The 13523-nt window shown below is 67.2% G+C and overlaps 1 pseudogene; it reads left to right on the forward strand.

The window, feature by feature from the left end:
* Positions 1-381: 381 nt before the first annotated feature.
* Positions 382-13523, forward strand: part of LOC141955376 (uncharacterized) — a 38942-nt pseudogene continuing 25800 nt past the window's right edge.

Here is a 13523-nt window from a genome sequence, read left to right on the forward strand (position 1 = left end):
AGCTGAGACCAGAGCCCGGCCTCGAGCCGAAGAAAGACCAGAGCTGATCCCTGAGTACAGCCCAGAGCAGAGCTGCACCGAGCCCAGAGCCAAACCCAGAGCCGAGCCCCGAGCTCAGCCTCGAGCCGAGACGAGCCGAACCCATAGCCCATCCCCGAGTCAAGCCCAGACAGAGCCACTAGCCAAAAGCCATGCCGAACACAGAGCCGAGCCAAGCCCATAGCCGAACCCCGAGCCCAGCCCTGAGCCGAGTTGAGCCGAGTCCAGTTCCGAGCGCCGAGCCCTGACTAGAGCCGAGCAGAACCGAGTCCAGAGCACAGTCCAGAGCCCAGCCGAGCCGAGGCGAACACAGAGCCAAGCCCTGAGCCGCGCCGAACCCAGAGCCGAGCCCGGAGCCCAGCCTAGAGCCGAGCCGTGCCGAGTCCAGAGCCGAGCCCAGACCCGAGACGAGAGACCAGCCGCGAGACGAGCCTCGAGCCGAGCCAAGAGCTCAGCCTAGAGCCGCGCCGAGTCGAGTCCAGAGCCGAGCCGAGAGCTCAGCCCTGAGCCGAGCCCCGAGACAAGCCTCGACCCGACCCCCGAGCTCGGCTCAGATCCGAGCCAAGCTGAGCCCAGAGTCGAGCCCCGAGACGATCCTCGAGCCGAGCCCAGAGCCCAGAACCGATCCCCTAGCCCAGCCCAGAGCCGAGAGGAGACGAGCCCAGAGCCCATCCCCGAGTCAAGCCGAGCCCAGAGCCGATCCCCTAGCCCAGCTCAGAGTGCACCCCAGAGGCGAGCCAAGCCGAGCCCAGAGCCAAGCCGAGTGCAGAGCCAATCCCCGAGCCCATTCCGGAGCTGAGCCGAACCCAGATACGAGCCTCGAGCCAAGTCCCGGGCCCGGATCAGAGCCGAGCCGAGTCCAGAGACCGGCCCAGAGCCCAACCTCGACCCGAGTATCTCCAAGCACCGAGCCGAGCCCAGAGCCTATACCCTAGCCCAACCCTGAGCCAAGCCGAATCCCAGACTCGAGCCATGCCCAGAGCCAAGCCGAGTAGAACCCAGAGCCAGGCCCCAAGCCCAGACACTGGCCCCGAGCCAAGACGCGAGCAAGCCCCGAGCCCAGCCTAGAGCCTTGTCGAGCCGAGCCCAGAGCCGAGGCTCGAGCTGATCCCAGAGCCCAGCCAATAGCCGAGACGAGACAGGCCAGAGTCGAGCCTCGAGCCGATCCCCGAGCCCAGACCAGAGCCCAGCCCAGAGCCAATCACAGTGCCGAGTCTAGCCGAAGACCGAGCCAAGCCCAGAGTCCAGCACCGAGAGGAGTCAAGTGCCGAGCCAAGTCCAGAACTGGGCCCGAGCCGAGCCGAACCCAGATCCGAGCCCCGAGCCCAGCCTAGAGCCGAGCCAAGCCGAGACCAGAGCCGATGCCTGAGACCAGCCCAAAGCCGAGAGAAGACAAGCCCAGAGCCGAGCATCGAGACGAGCCCAGAGGCAATCCCTGAGCCGAGCCAAGCCTAAAGCAGAGAGAAAACGAGCCCGAGACAATGCCTGAGCCCAGCCCACAGCCGAGCAGCGCAGAGCCTGGAGCCGAGCCCTGAGCCGATCCAAGCCTAGAGCCCGAAGCCAATCCCCTAGCCTAGCCCAGAGCCGAGCCTCAAGCCGAGCCGAGCCCAGAGCCTATCCCTGAGGACAGCCCAGAGCCGAGCCCAGAGACGATCCCCCAGCACAGCGCAGAGCCCAGCGCAGAGCCCAGTGCAGAGCCCAGCCCAGAGCCTAGCCCAGAGCCCAGCCCAGAGCCGAGTCTAGCCGAAGACCAAGCCGAGGGCAGAGCCCAGCCTCGAGCCGAGTCAAGACCAGAGCCGATCCCTGAGTCCAGCCCAAAGACGAGAGAATACGTGCCCTGACCCGAGACTCGAGACGAGTCCCGAGACAATCCCCGAGCCCAGCCCAGAGCCAAGCTGAGCCGACCCCAGAGCCTATCCCCAGAGCCCAGTACAGAGCCAAGCAGAGCCGGCCCAGAGCCGAGTCTAGCCGAATGCCGAGCCGAGCCCGGAGGCAAGCCTGGAGCCGACTCAAGACCAGAGCCGATCCCTGAGCCCAGCCCAGAGCAGAGATGCACCGAGTCCAGAGTCGAACCCAGAGCTGAGCCCCGAGCTCAGCTTAGAGCCGAGCTGAACCGAGCACAGAGCCCAGAGGCGAACCAAGCCCAGAGCCCATCCTCGAGTCGAGCCCAGACAGAGCCACTAGCCAAAAGCCGTGCCGAACACAGAGCCGAACCGAGCCCAGAGCCGAACACCGAGCCCAGTCCAGATCCGAGCCCCGAGCCCTGATTAGAGCCAAGCAGAACCGAGTCCAGAGCCCAGCCCGGAGCCGAGCCCAGAGACCAGCCCCAAGACGAGCCTCGAGCCAAGCCAAGACCTCAGCCTAGAGCCGAGCCGAGTCGAGTCCAGAGACGAGCTGAGAGCCCAGCCCTGAGCCGAGCACCAAGCCAAGCCTCGATCCGACCCCTGAGCTCGGCTCAGATCCGAGCCGAGCTGAGCCCAGAGTCTGGCCCCGAGCCGATCCTCAAGCCAAGCCCAGAGACCTGAACCGATCCCCTAGCCCAGCACAGAGCCGAGAGGAGACGAGCCCAGAGCCCATCCCTGAGTCAAGCCGAGCCGAGAGCCGATCCCCTAGCCCAGCCCAGAGCGCACCTCAGAGGCGAGCCGAGCCGAGCCCGGAGCCGAGCCGAGCTGAGCCCAGAGCCAATCCCCGAGCCCATTCCGGAGCCAAGCCGAGCCCAGAGCCGAGCCTCGAGCCGAGTCCCGTGCCCGGCTCAAAGCCGAGCTGAGCCCAGTGACCGGCCCAGAGCCCAGCCTCGACCCGAGCCTCTCCAAGCGCTGAGCCGAGCCCAGAGCCTATACCCTAGCCCAGCGCTGAGCCAAGCCGAATCCCAGACTCGAGCCGTTCACAGAGCCGAGCCGAGTCGAATCCAGAGCCCAGCCTAGAGCCAAGCCCAGACACTGGCCCTGAGCCAAGCCGCGAATGAGTCCCGAGCCCAGCCTAGAGCCGCGTCGAGCCGAGCCCAGAGGCGAATCTGGAGCCAAGCCTCGAGCCGAGCCGAGCCAATCCGTGAGCCCAGCCCAGTGACGAGACGAGCCAGCTAAGAGCCGAGCCTCATGCCGTTCCCCGAGCCCACCCCACAGCCGAGCCGAGCCGAGCATAGAGAAAGGCACCAAACCGAGTCTCGAGCCAAGCCGAGCCCTGAGCCCAGCCCAGAGCCGAGCCGAGCGATCCCAGAGCCGAGCCTTAAGCCGATTCCTCAGCCCAGACCAGAGCCGAGCCTCGAGCCGAGGCCAGAGCAGAGCCGAGCACAGAGACCGGCCCCGAAACGTGCCTCGAGCTGATCGCCGAGCCCAGCGACCGTCCAGGAGCCTAGCCTCGAGCCGATCGCCGAACCCAGAGACCGTTCAGGAGCCTAGCCTCGAGCTGAGCTGAGCCCAGAGCCGATCCCCTAGCCCAGCCCAGAGCCGAGCCTCGAGCCGAGCCGAGCCAATCCGTGAGCCCAGCCCAGAGCCGAGACGAACCAGCAAGAGCCGAGCCTCCAGACGATCCCCGAGCCCAGCCCGGAGCCCAAGCCAGAGCCGAGCCGAGCCAATCACAGTGCCGAGTCTAGCCGAAGACCGAGCAGAGCCCTTAGCCCAGCACCGAGCCGAGAGCCTACCCCGAGCCGAGTCGAACCCAGAGCCGAGGCCCGAGCCCAGCCTTATGCCGAGCAGAGCCGAGCCCAGAGACCGGCCCCGAAATGAGCTTCGAGCCGAGATCCGAGCCGAGCCCCGAGCCAAGCCTACAGCCGAGCCGAGACAGCCCAGAGCCGAGCCTCGTGCTGATCCCCAAGACCAGCCCAGAGCCCAGCCCACAGCCCAGCCCAGAGCTGAGTCTAGCCAAAGACCGAGCCGAGGCCAGAGCCCAGCCTCAAGCCGAGTCAAGACCAGAGCCGATCCCCGAGTCCAGCCCAGAGCAGAGCCGCACTGAGCCCAGAGCCAAACCCAGAGCCGAGCCCCGAGCTCAGCCTAGAGCCGAGCCGAGCCGAGCACAGAGCCCAGAGCCGATAACGTAGCCCAGTCCAGAGCCGAGTCGAGCCAAGCCCAGAGCCCATCCCCGAGTTGAGCCCAGACAGAGCCAATAGCCAAAAGCCGTGCCGAACACAGAGCCGAGCCTAGCCCAGAGCCGAACACCGAGCCCAGCCCAGATCCGAGCCCCGAGCCCTGATGAGAGCCAAGCAGAACCGAGTCCAGAGCCCAGCCCAGAGCCCAGCCGAGCCGAGGCGAACACAGAGCCCAGCCCCGAGACGCACCAAACTCAGAGCCGAGCCCGGAGCCCAGCCTAGAGACGAGACGAGCCGAGTCCAGAGCCGAACCCAGAGCCGAGACCAGAGTCCTGCCCCGAGATGAGCCCAGAGCCGAGCCAAGAGCTCAGCCTAGAGCCAGGCCGAGTCGAGTCCAGAGTCGAACCCAGAGTCGAGCCCAGAGTCCTGCCCCGAGACGAGCCTCGAGCCGAGCCAAGAGCTCGGCCTAGAGCCGAGCCGAGTCGAGTCCAGAGCCTAGCCGAGAACCCAGCCCTGAGCCGAGCCTTGAGCCGAGCCTTGAGCCGATCCCCGAGACCAGCCCACAGCCCAGCCCAGAGCCGAGTCTAGCCGAAGACAGAGCCGAGGCCAGAGCCAAGCCTCGAGCCGAGCCGAGACCAGAGCCGATCCCTGAGCCCAGCCCAAAGCCCAGAGAAGACGAGCCCAGAGCCGAGCATCGAGACGAGCCCACAGACAATCCCTAGAGCCGAGCCAAGCCCAAAGCAGAGAGAAAACGAGCTCATAGTTGAGACCCGAGACAATCCCCGAGCCCAGCCCAGAGCCGAGCCCTGAGCCGATCCAAGCCCAGAGCCCAAATCCAATCCCCTAGCCCAGCCCAGAGCCGAGCCTCAAGCTGAGCCGAGCCCAGAGCCTATCCCTGAGCCCAGCCCAGAGCCGAGCCTCGAGCCGATCCCCGAGCCCATCCCAGAGCCCAGCCCACAGCCCAGCCCAGAGCTGAGTCTAGCCAAAGACCGAGCCGAGGCCAGAGCCCAGCCTCAAGCCGAGTCAAGACCAGAGCCGATCCCCGAGTCCAGCCCAAAGACGAGAGAATACGTGCCCTGACCCGAGCCTCGAGACAATCCCCGAGCCCAGCCCAGAGCCGAGCCGAGCCGACCCCAGAGCCTATCCCCAGAGCCCAGTCCAGAGCCGAGATGAGCCAGCCCAGAGCCGAGCCTCGAGCCGATCCCTGAGCCCAGCCCAAAGCCGAGAGAAGACGAGCTCAGAACCGAGCCTCGAGACCAGACCGAGACAATCCCCGAGCCGAGCCGCGCCGAGCCCAGAGCCGAACCCAGAGCCCAGCCCAGATCGCAGCCCCGAGCCTTGATTAGAGCCGAGCAGAACCGAGTCCAGAGACCAGACCAGAGGCCAGCCGGGCCGAGGCGAACACAGAGCCCAGCCCCGAGCCGCGCTGAACCCAGAGCCAAGCCCGGAGCCCAGCCTAGAGCCGAGCCGAGCCGAGTCCAGAGCTGAGCCCAGATTCCTGCCCCGAGACGAGCCTCTAGCCGAGCCAAGAGCTCAGCCTAGAGCCGAGCCGAGTCGAGTCCAGAGCCGAGCCGAGAGCCCAGCCCTGAGCCGAGCCCCGAGTCAAGCCTCGATCTGACCCCCGAGCTCGGCTCAGATCCGAGCCGAGCTGAGCCCAGAGTCGGCCCCCGAGACGATCCTCGAGCCGAGCCCAGAGCCCAGAACCGATCCCCTAGCCCAGCACAGAGCCAAGAGGAGACAAGCCCAGAGCCCATCCCTGAGTCAAGCCGAGCCCAGAACCGATCCCCTAGCCCAGCCCAGAGCGCACCCCAGAGGCGAGCCGAGCTGAGCCCAGAGCCAATCCCCGAGCCCATTCCGGAGCCGAGCCGAGCCCAGAGCCGAGACTCGACCCGAGTCCCGGGCCCGGCTCAGAGCCGAGCTGAGCCCAGAGACCGGCCCAGAGCCCAGCCTCGACCCGAGTCTCTCCAAGCGCCGAGCCGAGCCCAGAGCCTATATCCTAGCCCAAACCTGAGCCAAGCTGAATCCCAGACTCGAGCCGTGCCCAGAGCCGAGCGAGCCGAACCCAGAGCCGAGCCCCGAGCCCAGCCTAGAGCCGATCCCAGACACTGGCCCCGAGCCAAGCCGCGAGCGTGTCCCGAGGCCAGCCTAGAGCCGCGTCGAGCTGAGCCCAGAGCCGAGGCTCGGGCCGATCCCAGAGCCCAGCCAAGAACCGAGACGAGACAGCCCAGAGCCGAGCCTCGAGCCGATTCCCGAGCCCAGCCCAGAGCCCAGCCCAGAGCCGATCACAGTGCCGAGTCTAGCCGAAGACCGAGCCGAGCCCAGAGTCAAGCCCCGAGACGAGTCAAGTGCCGAGCCGAGCCCAGAACCGGGCACGAGCCGAGCTGAACCCAGATCCGAGCCCCGAGCCCAGCCTAGAGCCGAGCAGAGCCGAGCCCAGAGCCCGGCCCGGGACCGAGTCTCGAGAAGAGCCGAGACCAGAGCCGATCCCTGAGCCCAGCCCAAAGCCCAGAGAAGACGAGCCCAGAGCCAAGCATCGAGACGAGCCCACAGACAATCCCTGAGCCGAGCCAAGACCAAAGCAGAGAGGAAACGAGCTCAGAGCCGAGACCCAAGACAATCCCCGAGCCCAGCCCAGAGCCGAGCCGCGCTGACCCCAGAGCCGAGCCCTGAGCCAATCCGAGCCCAGAGCCCGAAGCCAATCCCCTAGCCCAGCCCAGAGCCGAGCCGAGCCCAGAGCCTATCTTTGAGCCCAGCCCAGAGCCGAGCCTCGAGCTGATCCCCGAGCCCAGCCCAGAGCCCACCCCACAGCCCAGCCCAGAGCCGAGTCTAGCCGAAGACCGAGCTGAGGCCAGAGCCCAGCCTCAAGCCGAGTCAAGACCAGAGCCGATCCCTGAGTCCAGCCCAAAGACGAGAGAATACCTGCCCTGACCCGAGCCTCGAGACAATCCCCAAGCCCAGCCCAGAGCCGAGACGAGCCGACCCCAGAGCCTATCCCCAGAGCCCAGTCCAGAGCCGAGATGAGCCAGCCCAGAGCCCAGCCTCAAGCCGATCCCTGAGCCCAGCCCAAAGCCGAGAGAAGACGAGCTCAGAACCGAGCCTCGAGACGAGCTCCGAGACAATCCCCGAGCCGAGCCGAGCCCAGAGCCGAAGCTGGAGCCAAGCCTCGAGCGGAGCCGAGCACATAGCCGATCCCCAAGCCCAACCTAGAGTCGAGCCGAGTCCGGAGCCGAGCCCAGAGCCGAGCCTCGAGCCGAACCCAGCTCACAGCCGAGCCGAACCCAGAGACCGGCCCAGAGCCAAGCCTCGAGCCGAGCCCAGCTCAAAGCCGAGCCGAGCCCCTAGCCCAGCCCAGAGCCGAGCCTCGAGCCGAGCCGAGCCAATCCGTGAGCCCAGCCCAGTGCCGAGACGAGCCAGCCCAGAGCCGAGCCTCGAGCCGAGCCGAGCCAATCCGTGAGCCCAGCCCAGTGCCTAGACGAGCCAGCCAAGAGCCGAGCCTCGTGCCGATCCCCGAGCCCACGCCAGAGCTGAGCCGAGCCGAGCACAGAGAACGGCACCAAACCGAGTCTCGAGCCGAGCCGAGCCCTGAGCCCAGCCCAGAGCCGAGCCGAGCGATCCCAGAGCCGAGCCTTAAGCAGATTCCGCAGCCCAGCCCAGAGCCGAGCCTCGAGCCGAGCCCAGAGCTGAGCCGAGCTCAGAGACCGGCCCCGAAACACGCCTCGAGCCAATCGCCGAGCCCAGCGACCGTCCAGGAGCCTAGCCTCGAGCCGAGCCGAGCCCAGAGCCGATCCCCTAGCCCAGCCCAGAGCCGAGCCTCGAGCCAAACCGAGCCAATCCGTGAGCCCAGCCCAGAGCCGAGACGAGCCAGCGCAGAGCCAAGCCTCCAGCCGATCCCTGAGCCCAGCCCAAAGCCCAGATGAGCCCAGCCCAGAGCCGAGCATCGAGCCGATCCCCTAGCGCAGAGACCGGCCCCGAAACACGCCTCGAGCCGATCGCCAAGCCCAGCGACCCTACCCGAGACTAGCCTTGAGCCGAGTCAAGACCAGAGCATATCCCTGAGCCCAGCCCAGAGCAGAGCCGCACCGAGCCCAGAGCCAAACCCAGAGCCGAGCCCCGAGCTCAGCCTAGAGCCGAGCCGAGCCGAGCACAGAGCCCAGAGCCGATAACGTAGCCCAGTCCAGAGCCGAGTCGAGCCAAGCCCAGAGCCCATCCCCGAGTCGAGCCCAGACAGAGCCAATAGCCAAAAGCCGTGCCGAACACAGAGCCGAGCCGAGCCCAGAGCCGAACCCCGAGCCCAGCCCAGATCCGAGCCCCGAGCCCTGATGAGAGCCAAGCAGAACCGAGTCCAGAGCCCAGCCCAGAGCCCAGCCGAGCCGAGACGAACACAGAGCCCAGCCCCGAGACGCACCAAACTCAGAGCCGAGCCCGGAGCCCAGCCTAGAGACGAGACGAGCCGAGTCCAGAGCCGAACCCAGAGCCGAGACCAGAGTCCTGCCCCGAGACGAGCCCAGAGCCGAGCCAAGAGCTCAGCCTAGAGCCGGGCCGAGTCGAGTCCAGAGTCGAACCCAGAGCCGAGCCCAGAGTCCTGCCCCGAGACGAGCCTCGAGCCGAGCCAAGAGCTCAGCCTAGAGCCGAGCCGAGTCGAGTCCAGAGCCGAGCCGAGAACCCAGCCCCGAGCCGAGCCTTGAGCCGATCCCCGAGACCAGCCCACAGCCCAGCCCAGAGCCGAGTCTAGCCAAAGACAGAGCCGAGGCCAGAGCCCAGCCTCGAGCCAAGCCGAGACCAGAGCCGATCCCTGAGCCCAGCCCAAAGCCCAGAGAAGACGAGCCCAGAGCTGAGCATCAAGACGAGCCCAGAGACAATCCCTGAGCCGAGCCAAGCCCAAAGCAGAGAGAAAACAAGCTCAGAGGCGAGACCCGAGACAATCCCCAAGCCCAGCCCAGAGCCGAGCCCTGAGCCGATCCGAGCCCAGAGCCCAAATCCTATCCCCTAGCCCAGCCCAGAGCCGACCCTCAAGCCGAGCCGAGCCCAGAGCCTATCCCTGAGCCCAGCCCAGAGCCGAGCCTCGAGCCGATCCCTGAGCCCATCCCAGAGCAGAGCCGCACCGAGCCCAGAGCCAAACCCAGAGCCGAGCCGAGCCGAGCACAGAGCCCAGAGCCGATAACGTAGCCCAGTCCAGAGCCAAGCCGAGCCGAGCCCAGAGCCCATGCCCGAGTCGAGCCCAAACAGAGCCAATAGCTAAAAGCCGTGCCGAACACAGAGCTGAGCCAAGCCCAGAGCCAAACCCCGAGCCCAGCCCAGATCCGAGCCCCGAGCCCTGATGAGAGCCAAGCAGAAACGAGTCCAGAGCCCAGCCCAGAGCCCAGCCGAGCCGAGCCGAGCACAGAGAATGGCACCAAACCGAGTCTCGAGCCGAGCCGAGCCCTGAGCCCAGCCCAGAGCCGAGCCGAGCGATCCCAGAGCCGAGCCTTAAGCCGATTCCTCAGCCCAGGACAGTGCCGAGCCTCGAGCCGACCCCAGAGCTGAGCCGAGCCCAGAGACCGGCCCCGAGACGCGCCTCGAGCCGATCGCCGAGCCCAGCGACCGTCCAGGAGCCTAGCCTCGAGCCGAGCCGAGCCCAGAGCCGATCCCCTAGCCCAGCCCAGAGCCGAGCCTCGAGCCGAGCCGAGCCAATCCGTGAGCCCAGCCCAGAGCCGAGACGAGCCAGCGCAGAGCCGAGCCTCCAGCCGATCCCTGAGCCCAGCCCAAAGCCCAGATGAGCCCAGCCCAGAGCCGAGCCTCGAGCTCAGCCTAGAGCCGAGCACAGAGCCCAGAGCCGATAACGTAGCCCAGTCCAGAGCCGAGTCGAGCCAAGCCCAGAGCCCATCCCCGAGTCGAGCCCAGACAGAGCCAATAGCCAAAAGCCGTGCCGAACACAGAGCCGAGCCGAGCCCAGAGCCGAACCCCGAGCCCAGCCCAGATCCGAGCCCCGAGCCCTGATGAGAGCCAAGCAGAACCGAGTCCAGAGCCCAGCCCAGAGCCCAGCCGAGCCGAGACGAACACAGAGCCCAGCCCCGAGACGCACCAAACTCAGAGCCGAGCCCGGAGCCCAGCCTAGAGACGAGACGAGCCGAGTCCAGAGCCGAACCCAGAGCCGAGACCAGAGTCCTGCCCCGAGACGAGCCCAGAGCCGAGCCAAGAGCTCAGCCTAGAGCCGGGCCGAGTCGAGTCCAGAGTCGAACCCAGAGCCGAGCCCAGAATCCTGCCCCGAGACGAGCCTCGAGCCGAGCCAAGAGCTCAGCCTAGAGCCGAGCCGAGTCGAGTCCAGAGCCGAGCCGAGAACCCAGCCCCGAGCCGAGCCTTGAGCCGATCCCCGAGACCAGCCCACAGCCCAGCCCAGAGCCGAGTCTAGCCGAAGACAGAGCCGAGGCCAGAGCCCAGCCTCGAGCCAAGCCGAGACCAGAGCCGATCCCTGAGCCCAGCCCAAAGCCCAGAGAAGACGAGCCCAGAGCTGAGCATCAAGACGAGCCCAGAGACAATCCCTGAGCCGAGCCAAGCCCAAAGCAGAGAGAAAACAAGCTCAGAGGCGAGACCCGAGACAATCCCCGAGCCCAGCCCAGAGCCGAGCCCTGAGCCGATCCGAGCCCAGAGCCCAAATCCTATCCCCTAGCCCAGCCCAGAGCCGACCCTCAAGCCGAGCCGAGCCCAGAGCCTATCCCTGAGCCCAGCCCAGAGCCGAGCCTCGAGCCGATCCCTGAGCCCATCCCAGAGCAGAGCCGCACCGAGCCCAGAGCCAAACCCAGAGCCGAGCTGAGCCGAGCACAGAGCCCAGAGCCGATAACGTAGCCCAGTCCAGAGCCAAGCCGAGCCGAGCCCAGAGCCCATGCCCGAGTCGAGCCCAAACAGAGCCAATAGCTAAAAGCCGTGCCGAACACAGAGCTGAGCCAAGCCCAGAGCCAAACCCCGAGCCCAGCCCAGATCCGAGCCCCGAGCCCTGATGAGAGCCAAGCAGAAACGAGTCCAGAGCCCAGCCCAGAGCCCAGCCGAGCCGAGCCGAGCACAGAGAATGGCACCAAACCGAGTCTCGAGCCGAGCCGAGCCCTGAGCCCAGCCCAGAGCCGAGCCGAGCGATCCCAGAGCCGAGCCTTAAGCCGATTCCTCAGCCCAGGACAGTGCCGAGCCTCGAGCCGACCCCAGAGCTGAGCCGAGCCCAGAGACCGGCCCCGAGACGCGCCTCGAGCTGATCGCCGAGCCCAGCGACCGTCCAGGAGCCTAGCCTCGAGCTGAGCCGAGCCCAGAGCCGATCCCCTAGCCCAGCCCAGAGCCGAGCCTCGAGCCGAGCCGAGCCAATCCGTGAGCCCAGCCCAGAGCCGAGACGAGCCAGCGCAGAGCCGAGCCTCCAGACGATCCCCGAGCCCAGCCCGGAGCCCAAGCCAGAGCCGTGCCGAGCCAATCACAGTGACGAGTCTAGCCGAAGACCGAGCAGAGCCCTTAGCCCAGCACCGAGCCGAGAGCCTACCCCGAGCCGAGTCGAACCCAGAGCCGAGGCCCGAGCCCAGCCTTATGCCGAGCAGAGCCGAGCCCAGAGACCGGCCCCGAAACAAGCCTCGAGCCGAGATCCGAGCCGAGCCCCGAGCCAAGCCTACAGCCGAGCCGAGACAGCCCAGAGCCGAGCCTCGTGCTGATCCCCAAGACCAGCCCAGAGCCCACCCCAGAGCCAAGCCGAGCCGAGCACAGAGCCGAGTCTAGCCGAAGACCGAGCCGAGCCCAGAGCCCAGCCTCGAGCCGAGTCAAGACCAGAGCCTATCCCTGAGCCCAGCCCAGAGCAGAGCCGCACCGAGCCCAGAGCCAAACCCAGAGCCGAGCCCCGAGCTCAGCCTAGAGCCGAGCCGAGCCGAGCACAGAGCCCAGAGCCGATAACGTAGCCCAGTCCAGAGCCGAGCCGAGCCGAGCCCAGAGCCCATCCCCGAGTCGAGCCCAGACAGAGCCAATAGCCAAAAGCTGTGCCGAACACAGAGCCGAGCCGAGCCCAGAGCCGAACCCCGAGCCCAGCCCAGATCCGAGCCCCAAGCCCTGATGAGAGCCAAGCAGAACCGAGTCCAGAGCCCAGCCCAGAGCCCAGCCGAGCCGAGGCGAACACAGAGCCCAGCCCCGAGACGCACCAAACCCAGAGCCGAGCCCTGAGCCCAGCCTAGAGCCGAGCCGAGCTGAGTCCAGAGCCGAACCCAGAGCCGAGCCCAGAGTCCTGCCCCGAGACGAGCCTCGAGCCGAGCCAAGAGCTCGGCCTAGAGCCGAGCCGAGTCGAGTCCAGAGCCTAGCCGAGAACCCAGCCCTGAGCCGAGCCTTGAGCCGATCCCCGAGCCTAGCCCAGAGCCCAGCCCACAGCCCAGCCCAGAGCCGAGTCTAGCCGAAGACAGAGCCGAGGCCAGAGCCAAGCCTCGAGCCGAGCCGAGACCAGAGCGATCCCTGAGCCCAGCCCAAAGCCCAGAGAAGACGAGCCCAGAGCCGAGCATCGAGACGAGCCCACAGACAATCCCTGAGCCGAGCCAAGCCCAAAGCAGAGAGAAAACGAGCTCATAGGTGTGACCCGAGACAATCCCCGAGCCCAGCCCAGAGCCGAGCCCTGAGCCGATCCAAGCCCAGAGCCCAAATCCAATCCCCTAGCCCAGCCCAGAGCCGAGCCTCAAGCTGAGCCGAGCCCAGAGCCTATCCCTGAGCCCAGCCCAGAGCCGAGCCTCGAGCCGATCCCCGAGCCCATCCCAGAGCCCAGCCCACAGCCCAGCCCAGAGCTGAGTCTAGCCAAAGACCGAGCCGAGGCCAGAGCCCAGCCTCAAGCCGAGTCAAGACCAGAGCCGATCCCCGAGTCCAGCCCAAAGACGAGAGAATACGTGCCCTGACCCGAGCCTCGAGACAATCCCCGAGCCCAGCCCAGAGCCGAGCCGAGCCGACCCCAGAGCCTATCCCCAGAGCCCAGTCCAGAGCCGAGATGAGCCAGCCCAGAGCCGAGCCTCGAGCCGATCCCTGAGCCCAGCCCAAAGCCGAGAGAAGACGAGCTCAGAACCGAGCCTCGAGACCAGACCGAGACAATCCCCGAGCCGAGCCGCGCCGAGCCCAGAGCCGAACCCAGAGCCCAGCCCAGATCGCAGCCCCGAGCCTTGATTAGAGCCGAGCAGAACCGAGTCCAGAGACCAGACCAGAGGCCAGCCGGGCCGAGGCGAACACAGAGCCCAGCCCCGAGCCGCGCTGAACCCAGAGCCAAGCCCGGAGCCCAGCCTAGAGCCGAGCCGAGCCGAGTCCAGAGCCGAGCCCAGATTCCTGCCCCGAGACGAGCCTCTAGCCGAGCCAAGAGCTCAGCCTAGAGCCGAGCCGAGTCGAGTCCAGAGCCGAGCCGAGAGCCCAGCCCTGAGCCGAGCCCCGAGTCAAGCCTCGATCTGACCCCCGAGCTCGGCTCAGATCCGAGCCGAGCTGAGCCCAGAGTCGGCCC

This window comes from Athene noctua, unplaced genomic scaffold, assembly GCF_965140245.1.
Source record: "Athene noctua unplaced genomic scaffold, bAthNoc1.hap1.1 HAP1_HAP1_scaffold_180, whole genome shotgun sequence".
In the NCBI taxonomy this organism is placed as follows: Eukaryota; Metazoa; Chordata; class Aves; order Strigiformes; family Strigidae; genus Athene; species Athene noctua.